Below are 21,351 nucleotides of genomic sequence, written 5' to 3' on the forward strand. Positions count from 1 at the left end.
TTTTTTTTTTTTTTTTTTTTTTTGAGACGGAGTCTCGCTCTGTCACCTGGGCTGGAGTGCAGTGGCCTGATCTCAGCTCACTGCAAGCTCCGCCTCCTGGGTTTACGCCATTCTCCTGCCTCAGCCTCCCAAGTAGCTGGGACTACAGGCACCAGCCACTTTGCCCGGCTAGCTTTTTGTATTTTTTAGTAGAGACGGGGTTTCACCGTGTTAGCCAGGATGGTCTCGAACTCCTGACCTCGTGATCCGCCCGTCTCGGCCTCCCAAAGTGCTGGGATTACAGGCTTGAGCCACCGCGCCCGGCCTTGGTCCATTTTTTAATTGGGTGGTTTGTGGTATTATTACAGAGTTGTAAGAGTTCTTTGTATATTTTGGATAACAGTCCTTTATCTGATTATGTCTCTTGCAAATATTTTCTCCAAGTCTATGGCTTACCTTTTAATTCTTTTCATAGTGTCTTTTGCAGAACAGAATTTTTAATTTTAATGAAGTCCAGCTTATCAATTCTTTCTTTCATGAACTGTGACTTTGGTATCATAGCTAAAAAATCAATTCCAAATGTGAGGTCATCTAGATTTCTGCCTGTGTTTTCTTCTAGGAGTTTGATAGTTCTATGCTGTAAGTCTGTGATTCATTTTGAGTTAATTTTTGTGAAGAATGTAAGGTCTGTTTCTAGATTCGGTTTTTTGCAAGTAGATGTCCAAGTTGTTCCAGCACCATTTATTGAAAATAATCTTTACTTTATTGCCTTTGCTCCTTTGTCAAAGATCAGTTGATTACACTTATGTGGGTTTATTTCTGGGCTCTCTATTCGGTTCCATTGATCTTTTTCTTTATTATTTCACCAACACTGCACTATATCAATTACTGTAGGTTTACAGGATATCTTAAAGTTGAGTAGTGTTACTCCTCTAGCTTTGTTCTTCTTCTTCAACACTGTATTGGCTATTCCAAGTCTTTTCCCTTTCATATAAACTTTAGAATCCGTTTGTCAATATCCACAAAATAATGTGCTGGGATTTTGCTTGGGATTGCATTGAATCTATAGATGGATCTAGGGAGAATTAATATCTTAATAATGTTAAGTCTTCTGATCCATGAACACAGTATGTTCCTCCCATTATATACATATTCTATAATTTCTCAGAAATGTTTTGTAGTTTTCAATGTGCAAATCTTCCACTTTTGTCAGTTATCCCTAAATAATTTCATATTTGTTTATACTACTGTAAATGGTGTTTTTTTATATTTAAATTAATGATTGTTGGTAGTACATGTTGAGTATCCCTTATCTGAAATGCTTGGGACTACAAATGTTTCAGATTTCAGATTTTTCTTTTTCTTTTTTTTTTTTTTCTTTTTTGAGACAGAGTCTCACTCTGTCACCCAGGCTGGAGTGCAATGGTGTGATCTCTGCTCACGGGAACCTCTGCCTCCTGGGTTCAAGCAATTCTCCTGCCTCAGCCTCCTGAGTAGCTGGGACTACAGGTGTGTGCCACCACGTCCAGCTAATTTTTGTATTTTTAGTATACATGGGGTTTCACCATGTTGGTCAGGCTGGTCTCGAACTCCTGACCTCCTGATCCGCCCGCCTTGGCCTCCCAAGGTGCTGGGATTACAGGTGTGAGCCACCATGCCTGGCCTCAGATATCAGATTTTTTTTTGGATTTTGGAATTTATATATATCAGGCTATCTTGGGGATAGGGCCCACGTCTAACAATGAAATTCATTTATGTTCCATATACACCTTATACATATAGCCTGAAGGTCGTTTTACAGAATATTTTAAATAACTTTTGCATGAAGCAAAGTTTTTTTTGTTGTTTTGTTTTGTTTTGTTTTTGAGATGGAGTCTTGCTCTTGTCGTCCAGGCTGGAGTGCAATGGCACGATCTCAGCTCACTGCAACCTCCACCTCCTGGGTTCAAGCAATTCTCCTACCTCAGCCTCCCAAGTAGCTGGGATTACAGTTGTCCTTCACCATGCTTGGCTAACTTTTGTATTTTTAGTAGAGACAGGGTTTCACTATGTTGGCCAGGCTGGTATTGAACTCCTGACCTCAGGTGATCCACCTGCCTTGGCCTCTGAAAGTGTTGGGATTACAGGCGTGAGCCATTTTGCCCAGCCAAAGCAAAGTTTTGACTGTGATCAAAACTTTTTTTGTGATCAAGCAAAGTTTTGACATGAGGTCAAGTGTGGAATTTTCCACTTGTGGCGTCATGTCAGTACTCCAAAGGTTTCAGATTTTGGAGCATTTGGATTTCAGATTCTTAGATTATGGATGTTCAACCTGTATATAGAAGTATAATTTGAGGGCCAGGCGCTGTGGCTTGTGCCTTTAATCCCAACCAACAATTTGGGAGGCTGAGGCAGGGGGGTTGCTTGAGGCCAGGAGTTCAAGAACAACCTGGGCAACATAATAGACCCCATCTCTACAAAAAATTAATAAACTAGCCAGGCCTGGTGGTGTGTGTCTGTAGTTTTGACCACTTGGGAAACAGGCAGGAGGATCTCTTGAGCCCAGGAACTCAAAGTTACAGTAAGCTATGATCATACCACCGTACTCCAGGCTGGGTGACACAGCAAGTCCTTATTTCTAAAAGAAAAAAATTAAAATTAAAAAATACAATTTTTGTATTTTGGTTTTATATCCTGCAACCCTACTAAAATAACTTATTAGTTGTTGTTTTTTTTTTTTTTTTTCGAGATAGTCTCACTCTGTCACCCAGGCTGGAGTGCAATGGCACAGTTTCAGCTCACTGCAACCTCCACCTCTCAGGTTCAAGTGATTCACCTGCCTCAGCCTCCCGAGTAGCTGGGACTACAGGTGTGACTCACAACACCTAGCTAATTTTTACATTTTTTAGTAGAGACAGGGTTTCACTATGTTGGCCAGGCTGGTCTCGGACTCCTGACCTTGTGATCTGCCTGCCTTGGCCTCCTAAAGTGCTGGGATTACAGGCGTGAGCCACTGAGCCCAGCCTAATAACTTACTAGTTCTACTGGCTTTTTCATAGATTCCATCAGATTTTCTACGTACATAGACGATCACATCATCTGTGAGCACAGTTCTACTTTTTCCTTTCCAGTCTGGATGCCTTTTATTTCTTTTTCTGGCTTGACTGTACTAGCTAGAACCTCCAGTACAATGTTAAATAGAAGTGGTAAGAGCAGATATCTTTGTCTTGTTCCTGATCTTAGGAGAAATATGTCCAGTCTTTCACTATTAAGTGAGATGTTAGCTGTAGGCTTTTCTTACATGCCCTTTATCAGACTAAGTTTGCTGGAGTAATTATCAGTAACAGATGTTGGATTTTATCTAATACTTTTTCTGTGTCTATTGTGTTAATCATATGGTTTTCATTTTTAATTTATTAATATCGTGAGTTACATTAACTGATTTTCAAGTGTTAAATCAACCTTACATTCCTAGGATAATTCTCAATTGGTAATAATGCATTATCCTCTTACTATATATTGCTGGAATCAATTTGATAAAATTTTGTTACGTTTTGCATCTGTGTTTATGAGACATTATTGGTTGTGTAAGTTACCTTTTCTTGTGATGTCTGCTTTTGCTAACAGAGTAATATTGCCTTCATAGAATGAGTTGGGAATTATTTGTTTAGTTTTCTGGAAGAGTTCATGTAGGATTTAGTATTATTTTTTCCCTAAATATTTGCAAGAACTCCCCAGTGAAGCCATGTGGGACTGAAGTTTTCTTGGTGGGAAGGAGACAATATAATGGGGGAGAGGATGGGACATGATTCCCTATAATTATTAATAAGATCCTAACTTTTCTTGTTGAGTGCGTCTGTCCGTGCTTATGACATTATTAAAAATAAAGGAGTAAAGGAATCTGTGCATACATGAGTGTGTCATGAACTAAGGTTTATGAGTAACCTAATTTTATGTGCCTCAGATAAAAATAATAAATAGCACTAGTCCTGTTGTCTTACTTGAGCCATTATGTCATATTTAGAGTTACCTATTATTTTATTTATTTATTTATTGAGATGTAGTTTTGCCCTTGTTGCCCAGGCTGGAGTGCAATGGTGTGATCTTGACTCATTGCAACTTCTGTCTCCTGGGTTCAAGCGATTCTTCTGCCTCAGCCTCCCAAGTAGCTGGGATTAGAGGCATGCACCACCACGCCCGGCTAATTTTGTATTTTTAGTAGAGACAGGGTTTCACCATGTTGGCCAGGCTGGTCTTGAACTCCTGACTTCAAGTGATCCACCTGCCTTTGCTTCCCAAAGTTTTGGAATTATAGGCATGAGCCACCATGCCTGGCCTGATATTTCTTCTTATATAACCAACAAAACCTACCCTTCATTCTCATAAGGCTTCTCAAACCTTGTGGTTATTTTTGATTCATTCTTCTATATCTCCTAGATTTTAATAGCTTGTCAAGATTTATGAATGTTGCTTTCAAACTTCTCTTACATATTACTTCATATTTCCACGGCCTCCATACTAATACAGACCTTCATCACCTCGCATTTGGATTACCAAAATTTGGTAATCAGACCTAAATCCAAATTTCAGATCTGTTAACTGCTTAGTTAGGATTAGATAAGATAGCATTATATGAAGAACCCTGGAATAATAACTAACATTAGTAGATATCAATAACTTTGATTAATTTTATTACTATTCATCTCCCCTACTAGAATTTACTCTATTTAGGAAAAATCCTATCTTTCCCTGCCAGTGAGCATATATAATGTATTACTCACACAATTTTTTATTTTTTAAAATAGGTGCCAGGTGTGGTGGCTCACGCCTGTAATCCCAGCACTTTGGGAAGCCAAGCGGGCAGATCACCAGAGTTCGGGTGTTCAAGACCAGCCTGACCAACATGGAGAAACCCCATCTCTACTAAAAATACAAAATTAGCCAGGAGTGGTGGCACATGCCTGTAATCCCAGCTACTCAGGAGGCTGAGGCAGGAGAATTGCTTGAACCCAGGAGGCAGAGGTTGCTGTAAGCTGAGATCGCACCATTGCACTCCAGCCTGGGCAACAAGAGTGAAACTCTGTCTCAAAAAAAAAAAAAAAATTGGGGGAGGGGGGGGGGGGGGGGGGGGTGCAGTGGCTCACACCTGTAATCCCAATACTTTGGGAGGCTGAGGTGGGAGAATCGCTTGAGCCCAGAGTTTGAGACCAGCTTGGGCAACATAGCGAGACTCATCTCTACTGAAAATTTAAAAATTTGGAAGTGTCGTGGCACATGCTTATAGTCTCAGCTATTTGGGACACTGAAGCAGGAAGATCACTTGAGCCCAGGAGTTCAAAGTTGCAGTGAGCTATGATCATGCTACTGCACTTCAGCCTGGGCAACAAAGCATGAGACCATCTTAAAAAAAAAAAAAAAGAGAGACGGGGGGGGGTCTCACTCTGTTGCTCAGGCTGGTCTCGAACTCCTGGCCTCAAGTGATCCTCCCACCTCAGCTTCCCAAAGTTCTGGGATTACAGGCATGAGCAACCATGCCCGAGTCTCTTGTGCAGTTTTTTAGAGTAATACTAAAGGGTATGAGGAAAACTTGGAATCATGGGATCATAAGAACTGATAATTTTAGGTCAATTAATTGGCCAGAGAGGACTTCAAAAGCCTTATTTATTTATTTTGGTGAAATGAAAGAAAATTGGGTGGCTTGCTAACAGTGAAGAATTAGTCAAGAATAGTCCTAGAAAATAAACGAATCAGCTAGCCCTTTTCATTTGATTTTTTAAAAATCCTCAAATTATATCTTGACTTATAGATTTAGAATAAAATAAAATTGATTTTTAAAATTTACTATGACTAAAACTACTTAAAATGGTTTTCTAAAATGTCAGTTCAGTATTCTGAGCTCTCATTTTTAAACTCCGTGAACATTTGAACAGCACTAGCCTTAACTTTTTTGGTTAAAATACAAGCAAGTGATCAAAGTTTGCTCTGTTCTGCCTTTTGAGGATAAAAAGTTGTAGCAAAATAAGTTAATGACCTTTTTATGTTATGGAATTGCACTTAAGGTACAGATTACAAACCAATAGGACTCACATTTCTTAAATGTTTTTATACTGGAGAAAAAAACTTCATAATTACATAGACACTGTAAATTCATATAAGATTCCTTTATTGTTAACTAAAAAGGAAGTATGACACTGCCTTGGTAGAAACAACTGTGCATTTCAGTTGCTAACTCATTTGCCTATCTGTGTTAACACAAGGACAAAGGTATGAATTGGACTCTGGTCTATTAACTTCACAGGAAAACTCTGTTCCCTAGTCATTAATTGTATTGTCCTATCTAAACCCATTATTTCACTAATACATCCTTTAGTCACAAAACATGAATAAAATTAATGATGAAGATAATCCAAGTTAACATTTGTTGAGTCTTTACCATGTGCCTGGTAATGTGCCAAGTAGTTAACAAGCATTGTCATTTATTTCCTACAACAGGGCTTCAAGGTAAATACTATTATCAAACCTTCTCTCAAAATCATTTCCAGGCCAGGTGTTATGGCTCACTGAACTTGTAATCCAGGCTGAGTTGAAGCAGAAGAATCACTTGAGGCCAGGAGTTGGAGACCAGCCTGGGCAACATAGCAAGACCCCATCTCTACAATTTAAAAAAAAAAAATAATCTGGGTGTGGTGGCATGTCCCTGTAGTCCCAGCTACTTGGAAGGCTGAGGCAAGTGGATCACTTGAGCCCATGAGTTCAAGGCCGCAGTGAGCTATGATTGAACCACTGCACTACATCTTGTGCAACAGAGTAAGACCCTATCTCAAAACAGAAACCAAACAAACAAAAAAGAATTTTAGAACAAATGACATATACAGGTTCAACATTATCACAACTTTTCATAAACCCCCTCATAAAAATTCCAAACCTATATATATTTTAAATTTTGATATTAATACAAAAATAATTTGAAATCTCCCAAAATATTCTACTAGAACTTTTTGTGCTTAATAACCTTTGTAGAAAATATTCAATTATATCCTCATGATAATTATCTAGTTAACTGTTGATCTTTTCATGCATATTAAGAAGACACTGACGGTGCAAGAAGCACTGGAGTTAGAGCCAGAAAACTTGGATTAGAGTTTCTGTTTAGGTTAATTAGTAGATACATGATTTTGGATGAGCCAGTGAATTTCAGTTTTATATGTAGAATGGACCTAATAATGCTTTTCTCATTACATTGCCAAATAAAATGAACAATTCCCTTTTTCTGAAATTCACTGCTACATTTGATACTCTCAGTCACTCCTTTCTTCCTGAAATCCTCCTTGCTTGGTTTCATAGCACTATTCTCCCTCTGTTTTTCCATGTCTCTGAGCATTCTTTCTCTATGTCCTTTGAGGGCTTCTATACCTCTCTCTACCTCTTAGATGCTGTTTGCCCCCAGATTTCAATCTTTGCCCTTTTCTTCTCACTCTCCACTTTTTCTTCTGTGATTTAGTACACTTCAGTAGATTAAATTACTTCTGTAGCCTCATCTCTTTTTACCCCTCCCTCCCACTCTATCACCCATACTGTAATACTGGCACAACTCAAGCCTTTGCAGAGCTGGCTCCCTCAGCTTTATGCTATTCTCATTCCCTTATCACTCAGCTAACTCCTACTCATCCTTTAATTCTTGGATTGTCACTTTCTCCAGGAAGCCTTCCTTGATTCCACAAGATTAGGTTAAGTGCTTCTCCTGTGTGCTTACACAGCATCCCATGGTTACCCTAACTGTAGCACTTACCACAAGGTACAGTAATGACCCACTTTCCTGAAAACCTCCTCTACTAGAAGGTGAGGTCTTTGAGAGTAGTGACTATGTTTCATACACCACTATATCCATAGCACCTCCTGCCTCAGCCTCCTGAGTGGTACTACAGGCTTGCACCACCATACCCAGCTAAGTTTTGAATTTTCTTGTCGAGACAGGTTCTCACTATGTTGCCCAGGCTGGTCTTTAACTTCTGGGCCCAAGTGATCCTCCCACTTTGGCCTCCCAAAGTGCTGGGATTACAAGCATGAGCCACCATGCCCAACCTGAATAAGTAAATCTTGCCAGCTTCAACATGAATCACTTTATGAACAGATAAAGCTTATCTGGATATAAGGTATGACTATCATTGTGATTATCATTATGCAGGGATATGGCATAAATACAACATGTTAGTTATTACATAATTTTTTTTTTTTTTTTGAGATGGAGTCTCACTCCGTTGCCCAGGCTGGGCAATGGTATGATCCCTGCTCACTGCAACCTCTGCCTCCTGGGTTCAAGCAATTCTCCTGCCTCAGCCTCCTGAGTAGCTGGGACTACAGGCGCCCGCCACCACACCCAGCTAATTTTTGTATTTTTAGTACAGACGGAGTTTCACCATGTTGGCAAGGATGGTCTCTATCTCTCAACCTCGTGATCCACCCGCCTCGGCCTCCCAAAGTGCTAGGATTAAAGGCGTGAGCCACCATACCTGGCCCATAAGTATTTATTAAGCATCTACTATGCCAGGCACTGTACTAGGCACTGAGAAATATCACGCTGAACATACAGACACAGTCTCTATTCTCATGCTATTAACAGTCTCTTTGCAACAACTCTCAACAAAAGCCTTGGAACCGGATTTTTAAGTGGTCCAGTCTGATTTGCTATCTGCAAACACAGGTAAGGTTCTAACATCAACCATACCTACTATAGAATTGAAAGGCAGTATACACTATACCCCAACTTCCAGTTAGATGACTAAGATCCATGATTTCCATTCTCAGTCCACATTTTGCACTTCTCTTACTCACTGATTTTCCTCTGTGTACATGGTAGACTCTATGCTCCCTTCCCAGATTGCAGGGGATCAGTTGCTTTCCAGTGCCTTGTTCAATTAAATTATGTGTAAAATAACCCCCCAAAGCTATCACATAAAGCTTTTCAATATTCACGCAAAAACTAGCAAGTCTGAAAGATCCTCTGTTCCTCTGATTCAGCTTTTTATTTTCTTAACAAACTGTCTATACTATATTTTAAAGAAGTCTTCTGTTGAACATTTATAGCAGATTATGAGTCTCTTAGAAACATATTCTCAAATGCCAAATATCATACATTAAATATATACAGCTTTTGGTATGTCAGTCATACCTTAATAAGGTGGTTTTTAAAAATATTCCAAATATCACCAGGGACGGTAGCTCATGCCTGTAATCCCAGCATTTTGGGAGGCTGAGGCGGGTGGATCACTTGAGGTCAGGAGTTTGAGACCAGCCTGGCCAACATGGTGAAACCCCATCCCTACTAAAAATACAAAAATTAGCTGGGTGTGATGCCAGATACCTGTCATGTCAGCTACTGGGAAGGCTGAGGCAGGAGAATCGCTTGAACCCGGGAGGCAGCGGCTGCAGTGAGCCAGGATTGCACCACTGCACTTCAGCTTAGGTAACAGAGCAAGATTCTGTCACAAAAAAAATAAAAAATAAAAATTTCAAATATCAATTTAATCTTTGACTTATTTTATCTCCTCCCACTTCTTTTCTTTCTTGATAGGATCTCACTCTGTCGCCCAGGCTGGAGAGCAGTGGTGCAAGCAGAGCTCACAGCAGCTTTGACCTCCTGGGCTCAAGCAATCCTCCCACTTTAGCCTCCTGAGTAGCTGAAACTACAGGCACACACCATCACACACAGCTAATTTCTGTATTTTTTGTAGAGACGGGGTTTCATCATATTGCCCATGGCTTGTCAGTCTTTCCAGTTTTGTGTTTATATATATTAACAGTCAACATTTCAGTTGCCAGTCTCTAAACTTAATTTTGCTGCTTTATTTAGCAAAAGGCCCCAGCTGCTCCTTCAATTTCATATAATTATGCTTGCCAGAAATTATTTCTATTTAGTATTCATATGTATCACTATAAGTTTCACTGATAAACTTACAAAATGAGAAGCTGTAAAATTCAAAGTATTCACTTTACTGGTTTTCTTTTTTCAGAATCCTGAAATTGTAGTTTAAAAACTACAATTTACTACAAAAACTACAATACATTAAAGGAAAGTTCTGAAACCTCTAAACTAAATAAAGGAGGAGAAAATTAACAACTGAATACCTATTGTGTACCATAAACTAGGTGGTTTTCATATACTTTATAAATTTAGAGTGATGAGTTTGATAGAACTAAGAATAAACAGAAAAAGATAAATTAGTAAAAACTGATACTTGTTCAAGAAACATTTATTGAACATTTTTCTATAATGTGCTAGGTACAGTATAGGCTACTACATAAATAATAACAAATAGGATAAAATATCTGTTATGGAGTTCATGGTCTAGATGAGATCAAATATAACTATCAAAAATATAATAAAGCTTACATTTTTAGATTAGAAAAGGCTTTGTTTAGGTAACATCTGAAAATGTGTAAACACACCTAAAAATTAGCTTTAGCTGGGCACACTCCTGTAGTCCCAGCTTAGGTAGGGAGGACTGAGGTAGAAAGATCATTTGATCCCAGGAGTTTGAATCTAGTTTGGGCAACATAGTGAGACACTATCTCTAAATAAAATAAAAATAAGCTCTGTGATGTTAAAGAAAATCCCCCCACTAAAAGAAAGGCTATGTATTACAAAGGTGGGTCTCAAACTTTTGGGGCTCAGGACCTAAAAGTCTGGGCCCATTATTGAGGATCCTAAGATGGTTCTTGGCCACCTAAAAGGGGCAGCCACAACACAACAATTCAGCTCCATTGTGCCCTCTAAGTATCTAAGATCCCAGGCAGGTCCATTGAATTCTTATGAAGAGTAAGATTAGAGAGAAAACAGTGACCAAAAGATAAGGCTGAACATGTGGTTCTAAGAGTTTCGTTATAATAGAGGTTTTGTTTATATGGATTATAACAATAGGTCTTTAATATATTAGAACTTAAAATATTCTAATATATACTTATAAAGTCATTTAAAGTAACAATAACAAGCCATTATTTATAAACATAAAAATAATTAGAAGAGGACAATCATTTTATATTTTTGTTAATATCTGGTATCTGGCTTAATAGAGGAAAAATACATTCTCATATTTGCTTCTGCATTCAAACTATGGTGATGTTGTTTTGATTGAAGTCTCTAAGAAAACATGTCCTTGTATTAATACGTAGTTGGAAAAAGAAGGACTTTATGGACCCCTAAATGGTACCGAGGATTCCCAGGGGTTCTAAGACCACATTTTGAGATTTGCTGAGTTACACGGAAAACATCCTAATTGAGTCATGTCAAGTTCTCATTCTAGAAATGTATTTTAGAATGCTACTGTATTTTAGAATGCCACTGTATTTTAGAATGCTAAATGGAGATTGGCTTAACAACTTAATTCCTATACTCAGTGACCTGAATGCCAAAAGACTTTATATCTAGAATCTGAACAGGCTTTTCTTCTTCTAGTGTTAAATGATTTTTCTTGTTTGAGTAGGCAGATGCAATGTCCTTGGCCACCTTAAAGGGGCAGCAGCAACATAACAATTCAGCCCCATTACACCTTCTATGTATCTAAAATCCCAGGCAAGTCAATTGAATCGTTATCAAGAATACTATTAGAAAGAAAACAGTGATCAAAAGATAAGATTGAACAGGTGGTTTTAAGAGTTTGGTCATAATAGAGAAGGCTGGGATGAAAAAGAGATTTAGTAATGGCATTCTAACACATTAGGCATTCATGTTAAATGAAGACGACTATGTATCCATCACAGGTTTCAGATGGAATATTGCAGTACTACTATAACCTATACACAATTTATCCAAAAAGCTGCATTTTTTTCAAATTTGACAGATTAGTTCCGTATTTACATTATTTTTGTGAGAAGGAGAATCTGTATGCCAAAAGGTATGCCTGGCAATGGGATACGAAACAAATAAGAGCTAGCCCTTGTAAATCAAATAGCTTTGGTGAAAGAAATAGATATCCTAACTATTATATGATGTAGTAAATGCTATAATAGCAGTACTATAACCAGGCTATAGAAACATGGAAAAGACTATGGTATGGTTAAGGAAGAGGCTGGGTTAAAGAAGGTTTCACGGAGACGATGACATTTGAGTTAGACCTTGACAGAGAAGTAGAATTTCACCAAGTGGAAAAGATAGTAAAGGCATCCAGGAAAAAGAACCAGAATGAATAAAAATACCAATGCCTGATGACCCATTGCAAATTTGGGGAGCTATAAAATTGTCCAGTCAATCTATGGCAAAACTAGAAAGACAGGCTGGGCACAGACTAGAATGAATACTGTGCACCATATTAATAAAAAGTTTAGATACTGTCTAATAATATTATAGGCAATAGAGAGCCAACAAAGGATCATGACTTAAAGATGTATTCTAGAAAGAAAAGAAAAAGAAACTCTTACAGCAATGTAGAGAATAGAGTTTAATGGGGAAAGGACAAGTACAATGATCTTGGTAAGAGAAGACAAAGGCCTGAATTAGGACATTGGCATTAGGAATGAAAAGCTGGAAGAGACATTTTGGAAGTGGAATTGACAGGACATGGTGACTCATTATTTATTTAACAAATAATTATTACGCTCCTACTTTGTGCCAGGTGCTATCCTAAGCTTGGGAAGATGAAAGTGAACAAAAAGTCAAAGTCCCTGTCTTGATTAAACTTTTTTTCTTTTTTTTTAATTAGAGTCTCGCTCTGTCACCTAGGCTGGAGTGCAGTGGCGCGATCTCAGCTCACTGCAACCTCTGCCTCCCAGGTTCAAGCAATTCTGTGCCTCAGCCTCCTGAGTAGCTGGGATTACAGGTGTCTGCCACCACGCCCAGCTAATTTTTGTATTTTTAGTAGGGACGGGGTTTCATAATCTTGGCCAGGCTGGTCTTGAACTCCTGAGCTCCACCTGCCTCTGTCTCCCAAAGTGCTGGAATTACAGGCGTGAGCCACGGTGCCTGGCCTTCTTGACGGAACTTACACTGTAGTGGGGCACGCACTAATGCAAGAGCTTTGGCCAATTTGATTTGGAAGGGTAGAGGTGAGAAGAGGAATACTGTCAAGAATGAACCCAAGCAAGAGTCAGAGGATGAGAAATAAACAAATAAATAAAAAAGGATGAACTCAAGGTTTCAAATGGGTGAACAGGGTTACCATTAACTGGAGATTAAATTAAAAGGCATGTTTAAGTCAGAAAATGAACTCAGTTTCTGAGTCACTGTGCTTGGCCAACAACTTATTGATTGATTGATTGATTGATTGATTGATTGAGACAAAGTCTCACTGTGTCACCCAGGCTGGAGAGCAGTGATGTGATTTCTGCTCACTGCAACCTCTGCCTCCTGGTTTCAAGCAATTCTCCTGCCTCAGCCTCCCAAATAGCTGGGATTACAGGCACATGCCACCACACCCGGCTAATTTTTTTTAGTACAGACAGGGTTTCACCATGTTGGCCAAGCTGGTCTCAAACTCCTGACCTCAAGTGAACCACCCACCTCAGCCTCCCAAAGTGCTGAGATTACAGATGTGAGCCACTATGCCCGACCAGGCTGTCAACTTTTAAGATTTCTTTTTTGAGATGGAGTCTTGCTCTGTCGCCCAGGCTGGAGTGCAATGGCACTATCTCAGCTCACTGCAACCTCCACTTCCCAGGTTCAAGTTATTCTCATGCCTCAGCCTCTTAAGTAGCTGGAATTACAGGTGTGCACCACCACACCCGGCTAATTTTTGTATTTTTTGGTAGAGATGGGGTTTTGCCATGTTGACCAGGCTAATCTTAAAATCCTGGCCTCAAGAGATCCGCCTGCCTTGGACCCCAAAGTGCTGGGATTACGGACATGAGCTATGGTGCCCAGCCAACTTTTAAGAAGATTTTAAATGTAATACTTAACTATATGCTATAAGTAAATGTTAAAACCTAATTCTTACAGTCTTTGGAACAAGCAACAAAATTGTTTTGAGCTTCATAAAATATGAGCCTAAATTTTTATCATTTTTCACTTGTACAGGAAACATAAACTTAGGTATAATGTAACTTTATTACATTTAATTAATGAAGGTTGCAACCTTATACTTTAAAAATTATACTATAGGCGACCGGGCACGGTGGCTCACGCCTGTAATCCCAGCACTTTGGGAGGCCGAGGCAGGTGGATCAAGAGGTCAGGAGATTGAGACCATCCTGGCTAACACGGTGCAACCCCATCTCTACTAAAAATACAAAAAAATTAGCCAGGGGTGGTGGTGGGCACTTGTAGTCCCAGCTACTCGGGAGGCTGAGACAGGAGAATAGCATGAACCCAGGAGGTGGAGCCGGCAGTGAGCCGAGATCGCACCACTGCACTCCAGCCTGGGCGACAGAGCAAGACTCTGTCTCAAAACATATATATATATATATTATATATATATACACACACACACATACACACTATAGGCTGGCCATGGGCGGTGGCTCACGCCTGTAATTCTAGCAATTTGGGAGGCCGAGGCGGGTGGATTGCCTGAGCTAAGGAGTTCGAGACCAGCCTGGGCAACATGGTGATACTCCATCTCTACTAAATTACAAAAAATTAGCCAGGTATGGTGGTGTGGGCCTGTAGTCCCACCTACTCGGGAGGCTGAGGCAGGAGAATTGCTAGAACCCAGGAGGCAGAGGTTGCAGTTAGCTGAGATCATGCCACTGCACTCTAGCCTGGGCTACGGAGCAAGACTCCATCTCTTTAAAAAAAAGAAAAAAAATTATACTATAGGCTGGGTGCAGTGGCTCATGCCTGTAATCCCAGCACTTTAGGAGGGTGAGGCCTGGGCAACATGGTGAAACTCCATCTCTACAAAAAATAGAAAACTTAGCCGGGTGTGGTGGTGCACACATGTAGTTTCAGCTACTCGGGAGGCTGAGGTGGGAGGATTGCTTGAAGCTGGGATGTAGAGACTGCAGTGAACCCTGATCATGCCACTGCACTCCAGCCTGGGTGAAAGATGGAGACCCTGTCTCCAAAAAATAATAATAATGAAATAAAAATGATACTATAAAACCTGTCATAAACCTCATTGAAATTCAAAAATATGAAATTAGATCCTATGGAAAAAAAAAGAAATTAGATCCTATTTCACCTAGATGAAGTAGTGATCTATTTCCCTCTTACCAATACACAATTCCTCACTGAAAACCAAGCATCTTATGCCAGGTGCGGTGGCTCACACCTGTAATCCTAGCACTTTGGGAGGCCAAGGCAGGTGGATCACCTGAGTTCAGGAGTTCGAGACCAGCCTGGCCAACACAGTGAAACCTCGTCTGTACTAAAGCACAAAAAGGCTGGGTGTGGTGGTGCGTGCTTGTAATCCTAGCACTTTGGGAGGCCAAGGTGGGCAGATCACGAGGTCAGGAGTTCAAGACCAGCCTGGCCAGCATGGTGAAACCCCGTCTCTACTAAAAATACAAAAATTAGCCGGGTGTCGTGGCGAGTGCCTATAATCCCAGCTACTCAGGAGGTAGAGGCAAGAGAATCACTTGAACCTGGGGGTGGAGATTGCACTGAGACGAGATGGTGCCACTTCACTCTAGCCTGGGCAAAAGAGCAAAATTCCGTCTAAAAAAAAAAGAAAGAAAGAAAATTAAGAATCTTTTGAATCTTTCAACCTGCCTTGATATCCTTCTGCAATAAGTATAAATAACACTCTGCCCTTATATGATAGTTGTGATACTTTTCAAAGTACATCCACCAAACTATAAGCCCCTGAAAGGTAAGAACTGCTCTATTCCTCTCTATAGTTTTAGTGTCTCTCACAACACCTAGGACATAGTACAAGCTCTATTCATATTTGAGGTGGTGAATGAATGACAAAGAGATAACAGGAAAACTGTCTGATCCAAAATTATCCCAAATAAGATACATGATTCTTATGTACAAAAGGAAGACTGATGATCTAGATGCACTAACTAAAGTAATAAAAAATAAAATGGGGTGGGTTTATTCTAAACTAAATACCATGAACAACCAGAAATCTGAGGCTTCAGGAATTCTGTTCCCAAGCAAATTGATGTGGTAATCACTGGAGTCTGGGCCTCCTCACCATCTCTGCAAGTGGAAGATGGTCTTTCATTGAAGGACACAACTGGGAACAGGAAGACCTGGATTTCTGGCTCCAAACATGTCAGTGGGATGGAGAGGCCAAAGAAAAATAGTAAACTCCTCTTTATAGCCAAGCTGTAGGAGTCACAAAAACTCTCCTAAACACTTCTGAAATGGACTGGGAGTAGAATTTTTAAGAAGGCCAGGCATGGTGGCTCACACCTGTAATCTAAGCACTTTGGGAGGCCAAGGCAAGAAGATTGCTTGAGACCATGAGTTTGAGACAAGCCTAGGCAACATAGTGAGGCTCTCTCTCTACAAAAAATAAAGAAAATTAGCCAGGCAGGGTGATGCATGTCTGTAGTCCTAGCTACTCAGGAGGCAGAGGTAGGAGGATCACTTGAGCCCAGGAGATAGAGGTTGCAGTGAGCCACGATCATGCCACTGCACTCCAACCTGGGTGACAGAGCAAGACACTGTCTCAAAAAAAAAAAAAAAAAACCCAAAAAACAAAACAAAACAAAAAACAATGATTTATGAGATCCTAGGAAATATTTCTTTAGCAGAAATATATCCCCTATGCTTTCTAAAATCCCGCCAGGGAAAGTATTTCATTTGTTTTGGTTAGCAATATATGGTCCCTTCCAGCTCTAATTGACACTAATAATTAGTGTCAATGAATGCTAACCTCTTCTCCCACTCCCATGATCATATTATTTAAGAGGTTTGCTAACCAAAATATATCTACAATGTTTAAAGTCCCTGTTACTATTGCTAAGTGCAGCAGACTTTCCATCATATGATGCATTAGATATACTTGCCCTAATACTTAGATCGGGGACTGCATACTCAAGTATTCAGGGTCAGGTAATGTAAATGTAATGTAAGGTAATGTTATGTAATATAATTGGCAGGTAATGTAAATGAGTGTATGACTTGTTTAAAACAATAGGGAATCTCAGAGACTATGTCAAATGGAGAGCATGTGACCTGCCTGTCTGTGGGGGCAGCCACTATTTAGTTCCAGTGTATTGTTCCTATGCAAAAATGTGAACCTTTAGGTACAATACACACTATTTGGGTGACGGGTACACTAAAAACCCATACAGACTTCACCGTTTTACAATTCATCCATGTAACCAAAAACTACTTGGTACCCCTAAAGCTATTGAAATAAAAATAATTTCTTTAAAAAAGTGAACCCAGATTTTGCTCAGATTTTCCAATTTTTCAAGAGAGGATGTAAATCGATATTTTAATGTAAACTGTACCAAGTTTTAAGTATGTCTGTGGCTAAAAGTGTCTTTTTTTTTTTTTTTTGACACAGAGCCTCACTCTGTCACTTAGGCTGGAGTGCAGTGGTACAAGCATGGTGCACTGCAGCCTCAGCCTCCTGAGCTCAAGCGATCCTCCTGCCCCAGACTCCCAGGTAGCTGGGACTACAGGCATGCACCACCACGTCTGGCTAATTTTTAAATTTTTTGTAGAGATGAGGGTGGGTCTCACTATGTTGCCAGGACTGGTCCTGAACTCCTGGGCTCAAGGGATCCTCTCGCCTCAGCCTCACAAAGTGCTGGGAATTCAGGCATGAGCCACCATGCCCAGCCCCAAAAGTGTCTTTTTGGTTTTTGGGTTTTTTTTACCTTTTTTCCTACACTTGGTAATCAGGAAGTAAAAGGTGTCTTTTTGACTGTCAACTTTTTGACTGCCATAGCCTTAGTCTAAATGAACAGACAACACTGAGAAATGGAAAGGGTCAAAGGGGAGGCCTATTTTGGCCAGAAAGAGTGAAGCAGAGTCAAAGGGGAAGAAAAGACAGGGAAGAGGCCCAGGATGGATGGTGAGAAGTGAATTTCACCAACCTCAAAACCTCGCATAGGGAGCCCCAATCTGCTTGTCTTCTAATCTAAGAGTAAAAAGGAAGAGATGTCAAGAAGGAAATAAAGGAGGAAGAAAAAGAATCACCTGTTGAGCAGTTACTGGATGGCAGACACTGCATGGGATGCCTTCACATGTTGTTTTATTGAGATATGCCAATGCAAAAAGAAAGAATTCTATGCATGGGGAAAAGACTAAAAGGAAATATATCAAAATCCTAACAGTAAGGGTGTCAGATTACAAGAGCCCCTTTTTCCATTCTCCATAATTTTTAACCATAAATATAGTATGGTGTATTAACATTATAATACAAATTAAACTAAAATTTAAGGTGGATTTCTGGGTACAAATCCACCCACCCTAGAATATAGAAAGTAAATTACTATAAATTAAGCCAAACTATACACTGAATATTTAAACAGAAAAGGAAAATGTAGCCATTTCAAATGTATATAATATGTAACTATGCAATTATAAACCCAGAAAGAGAACATGAAAGAAACTACACAGGTGATATGGACCACAGATTGATTAAGAACAGAAATATGTGAAATTGTTAAGAATGTTATAAATCATTTTCTCTCCATATTATAAACTACCAAGATGTTCTGTGTGTGTGTGGCCTATAAAACTATAAAACATACTAAAAGTCCTCTCTTCTATAAAAACATTTAGACTTTTACCTATGTTACACACTTTTCCACATTCATTGCATTATTTTCTTTTAGGTGTGTACAACTCTCATATTTAAATAATCCCCCCCCTTTTTTTTTGTCTTTTAGGTATTTTTTTTTAATAACTGAAGTATGTCTTTATAGGCCGCTCATATTCTAAGCAGTCTGAATCCCCAATTAATCTCTTCCAAATATGCATATTTAGTTTTCATTCTGCTCAAAAATGAAACCCTAACCTAAATACTTCAAGTGAAATTTCAGGGGAAAAATACTGTTCAAAAACCTAGATAATGCATTCCTTTGTTGATGCTAAATATAGTCATCTCAAGATGACATACATTTTGACAGTGATCAGCCTTACATGTCAAATTTTCAAAAATAGCACAAATTCCATTTTAAGATAAGCAGGAAAAGTTGCTATTCATTACATTTCAATCGAAAATGGATTTTAAAGTATGAATCTTCTATTAAAACTGGATTACATTATAACTATAATGAGGAAAACTGGATTTAAAATAATTTTGTTGTGGTTTTAGCTTAGAATTCTTTGAGGGAATTGTTGCAGATAAACTACATAATTGCATGCATTTTTCTTTAAATTGTTCCTCAGAAGCATTAGTCAAAATATAAAATATCTGCAAAAATACGGTGTTAATTGCTGTAGGGAAGAAGAAACTTAAACAGCTACATTGGTTAGTCAAAGTTTACTTATACAAATTATACCTCTCCCCAAAAAAACCTTTCTCTCATTTGATTAATTATGCAGTTTTTCTTAACAATACCCCAAACTCAAAAGAATTCGAGACAGTTTTCTTACTGCATCAATTTAACCTGTAAAAGGATAATATTAGAGGGGGAAATTATGTGGTCCACTCAATAACATGTGACTAAGATGGTATAAATACTTAAGTTTATTTAATCACATTACCTAAGACATAGTTATGTTGTGACTCGCAGGCCAATGGGCCGCTGCTACATGAATTCATTAACAAAATTTAACGATGAATGATGTTCCCGTTGCTTTGGTCAGGGAACTGATTTCTTTATTATGGCTTCTTTTCTTTACCTGTGTCTTTACCAAGGACATTTTGTTAGGACATATCCTTATGCTATTTTTACCTTGTTATCTCTCCGCCAACTTTGTTCACGTTGTGCTTTAATAACTATAAAATGAGTATCTCTAAGTCATTGCAGTAACCAACTATAACCTCTCAACTTCGTCATTTTCTTTATAAATGCCAATGCTAATGCATTTGTAGAACGTTTCACAGTTTACAAACAGCTGGAATGGTTTGGCGTTTTCAAAAGCATATAAGCAAGGGGAATTCTCAAGAGGTGACTACATTCTTCACTCACGTAAACTACGTAAACTTCGTAAACTTCCAGCCCTAGTTGCCCAACCCCCAGCATCCCACCGCGGGGAGAATCACCAAAAAAAAAAAAAAAAAAAAAAAAAAAACGGGTTGGAGACAGGAGTAGGGGGATATCCGGGGTTGTCGGGGGAGTAATAGGCTGTTAAATCGTATTTCTTCCCATCTTCCACAGGAACCGATCAGAAAGAATTTCTTAACTGGTACTGCTGGCAGAGACGGAGACCGCGGGGGGGCACGTGGTGGACGGCACTGAACTTCCCTAAGGACCCCAAGAGTTCAGCCGAGGGACCGGTACCCACTCCGCTCACAGAGGGCTCCCTCCCTACAGTAGGGAACGCACCTGAAACTCAGCTGACAAGGCGCAGGGGAGCAGGGCAAAGACATCGCAACCAGAAGCCCGAGGTCGGCTGACGCTTTCAGACACTGGGGCAGCCCCTGTTCGGTACCCCGCCTAGCCTTCAGGACGCGGCTCCGAGGCCGGGTTCGCCCGGGCCGGGGCCCGTGCGGAGCCACAGCTGTATGGCGGCCGGCGCACTCCGGTGCTGCAGCGGAGCATCGCCAGAAGCCGCGGACCCCGAGCGCCTCTCTGCAGCCGCTGCAGCCGCCGCTCCCGCCCCCGCCCCCGTCCCCGCCAGGGGACCCTACACCTCAGTCTCCACTCCCCCCAGCCCACGTTCCCCCAACTCTTCTCACCCTCCAGGAGCCGGTGACCCGCGAAGGTCCTTCTTTTCGCGCGAAGGGACTCTGCGCGTCCTGCCTGGCTGTGGGTAAGGGTCTGGGAGCTCTGGCCGTTACACTTCTGCTCCAGCCGCTGGGAGTCCTCTGGCAGCCGCTGCCGCCGCCGCCGCCGTCTCCAGCAGCAAGTTTCCATAAAAGTCCTGGTGCGCAGCCTGTTCCCGCATTCCAGGCGGGCCCAGCGTCGGCTGCAGCTGTTCCAAAACACAAGGCCAGTTCCCCCAACCCCCACCTCCGCCGGATCACCCGGAGCTGGGTGGAGAGTCGAGGAGAAAAGCAGGGGAGGGGGAGCGTGGCTGCAACTTTCCTCCAGAATTTGTCTGTCTCCTGGCTCTAGGTGCGCGAGCTGACCCCCTAACCTTGGGCCTGCCTCCACCTCCAGCCAGGCCTGGGGAAGGAAGGCTGCCTCCGCCACGGGAAAGGAATGAGGCTGAAATGGGCTTCATTACCGGTCTGGAGCTGGCTCCCGCTACCCGCAACCCGTTTGCTGTGGGGCCCACTTCTCTCAGCTACTCTACCCGTCCTAGTTTCTAGTCAAGAAGCCAAGCCACTACATTATCTTCTACTACCCTAAGCATTGACCTTTGGCCACGTTTTCCTTTATTACAAAGAGCGTGGAGCAGCGATCCGGGAACACTTCATCTGTCTATTGCTCCCCTTTTCT

The 21,351-nt window shown here is 40.6% G+C and overlaps 1 protein-coding gene and 1 pseudogene across 4 annotated transcripts in view; one reads left to right on the forward strand and one right to left on the reverse strand.

Moving 5' to 3' along the window:
• Positions 1-21,186, reverse strand: part of NEXN (nexilin F-actin binding protein) — a 56,001-nt gene extending 34,815 nt beyond the window's left edge. For 2 of the 4 annotated variants that reach the window (XM_023209008.2, XM_023208989.2), the window contains exon 1: positions 20,646-21,185. The gene's annotated coding sequence lies outside the window, so the exon portion shown is untranslated. Of the gene's footprint in view, positions 1-20,292; positions 20,502-20,645 lie in introns of those variants that run through there. The other 2 variants (XM_023208980.2, XM_023209000.1) reach the window with 2 other exon arrangements.
• Positions 19,867-20,892, forward strand: LOC111540625 (annotated as a pseudogene).
• Positions 21,187-21,351: the final 165 nt, after the last annotated feature.

Source organism: Piliocolobus tephrosceles, chromosome 1 (assembly GCF_002776525.5).
Source record: "Piliocolobus tephrosceles isolate RC106 chromosome 1, ASM277652v3, whole genome shotgun sequence".
NCBI lineage: Eukaryota > Metazoa > Chordata > Mammalia > Primates > Cercopithecidae > Piliocolobus > Piliocolobus tephrosceles.